This window comes from Silurus aristotelis (assembly GCF_946808225.1).
Source record: "Silurus aristotelis genome assembly, chromosome: 9".
Taxonomy (NCBI): domain Eukaryota; kingdom Metazoa; phylum Chordata; class Actinopteri; order Siluriformes; family Siluridae; genus Silurus; species Silurus aristotelis.
This window is the reverse complement of record NC_139582.1, coordinates 20330818-20333557: the sequence shown is the minus strand read 5'-3', so window position 1 is coordinate 20333557 and position 2740 is coordinate 20330818.

Below are 2740 nucleotides of genomic sequence, written 5' to 3'. Positions count from 1 at the left end.
GTGCGCCTTTCAGCAACTGTTGCGAATAATTTATTTTTTCGGTTTTAGTGGCCAATATTTTATTCAATAGAATTCAATATAAAAATTTGAAAATGTGTGTATAAAAAAAAAAAAAAAGAAGGAAAAGTGATCATTTCCAGCATCACAAAGGTGCGCGCATTACGTCTACGGCGCAAGTCTAAATGGAAGCTCAGACTCAGCACTCAGCATGAGCAGAGTGTGAGGCAGGAGAAGACAGAGTGTTACTCACATGTCCAGTGGGGGTCACTGATAAATTGGTAGCATGGTGTCTTGATGTCCTGTTCTTTCATCGCTGATCACTTGGACTGTCCATCACTTTCCAGCTTCGGTGTTATTTGTGGATCTCTTGGAGCCTCGTGTGTATATATATTGCATAAAAGTAAACTTTTTATAATGATTTCTATAATGGTATAGGGGGAATGGGTAATAAAAGAGGATGAAACCTAAATCTCGTTGAGTTTGCGCAAAAACACCAGATGAGCACATTAAAGCAGGAAAACGCAATTTTACGCAGGGAAAAAATATATAAAAATAAAGACCTGACTGTTGATTGTGCTCCGAATTCTTTCATTTATCTCAGATTTATTATTTATGTATGCATTTTATATATATATATATATATATATATATATATATATATATATATATATATATATATATATATATATATATATATATATATATATATATAATTCATACATAAATATATACATACATGTGTGTGTGTGTGTGTGTGTGTGTGTGTGTGTGTGTGTGTGTGTGTGTATGTGTGTGTGTGTGTGTGAAAGCGAGAGAGAGAGAAAATATAAACCACACATAACACTAAAGCTGGAAAATAATAGACACTCCAATACTCAAAATTATTGTATTTTACAAGTAAATAATAATAAATTAATTTTACATTGATTATTAATAATAATGTAAATTATCTGATATATTTATAAATAATTATAGATAAATTATAAAAAAAACATATAATAAACTTGCCATTATAATTCATTCATATTAAAAAGAAAGAAAGAAAAAAAGAAAGAAAGAAAGAAAGAAAGAAAGAAAGAAAGAAAGAAAGAAAGAAAGAAAGAAAGAAAGAAAGAAAGAAAGAAAGATGTATTTATTTAACAATCCATTGCAATCATCATTCACACACCTACACACACTTTCATGCACGCACACACCTATTTCATTTCCCTTTTTTTTGACCCTCTCTCATCTCACAGAACTTAACTTTTTTATTCGGATGCTCTGACTCTCTGTAATTTTTTTTTAATATAAATATAAAATAATAATAATTTGATTTGAACGCTAAACTATCCGAATCCATCCTCAAGTTGCCTTTTGATAAATGGTCGTAGTTTCGTTCTTTGTTTCATTTTCCTACCTAATCTCATGGCTCATAAACTAAAGAGGACACGAGTGACTGAAAGAAAGAAGAGCAGAGCTGCGGTTTGGGAAAACTTTTATCGATTTATCGAGTCAGAACGCGCGAAGAACGAGAGAGAAAAATCTCTCTCTCTCTCTCTCTCTCTCTCTCTCTCTCTCTCTCTCTCTCTCTCTCTCTCTCTCTCTCTCTCTCTCTCTCTCTATCTATCTATCTATCTCTCTCTCTCTATCTATCTATCTATCTATCTAACTTTCTATCCTTTTCTTTAACCCTCAGACTGTGAACTTGTTTCGTTTCACATTCTACTGCGGAGAAATAGAACATAAATACACACTGTGACTGCTTTTAACACACCAGGACAGACTTTAATCCATCTAGAAGATTTACCTGGTTATAATCAAGAAAAAAATAGGCTTATATATGATTTTATGATTTTAATAAGATGTGATGAAATGCTGTCAGAAGTGTTAAAAAGTTTGGAATAGAACCATGTATCAGGAAAGGTCAGGCGTCCTAAAACTTTTGCAAACATAGGATAGATAGATAGATAGATAGATAGATAGATAGATAGATAGATAGATAGATAGATAGATAGATAGATAGATAGATAGATAGATAGATAGATAGATAGATAGATAGATAGATAGATAGATAGATATCCATATATGATGTATAAAAAAAACTGTTATGATATAGTGAGTGTTGATTGGCTGTGTGCAAATATAGAGGTTGATTGTGCAGAGAAAAAATAAAAAAAAACAGTGACCAACAGATGACTATACAAGGATCCAAAGTAAATTATACAGCAGAATTAGCAAAATATATTACATTATTATTATTATTATTATTATTATTATTATTATTATTATTATTATTATTATTATTATATAATACATTATTCATGCTAGTTGCATGATTATCATTTGCAATACCAAATTACATGCCTTATATCTTATTGCATATTTTTTTTATGTCTGTATTGTATAAGTTTGTATTATTGAATTTATCTCCAAAGGCGCACTGCAATATGTGCACATATATGATATATGAAAATATACATTTCTAGTTTTATTTAAAAATAAATACATTAATGAATGAAGTAAGTAATTAATTAATTAGTAAAACAATAAAATAAAATGTTTAAAATGAAAAAAAAAAAAGGAACTGTTATTTCTGTAAATGGTTTTCTATTATGTGAAGGGGAAAATCATGATAAAAGATTTTTTTCATCCATTTTGCAGCTTGACCATCATTAACACTCAGTAGAACAACAGTGTTTCTGATTTCTGTAAAAAGAAAATTTTAATTAAAAAAAAGGAAAGAATCTGCCCACAAATT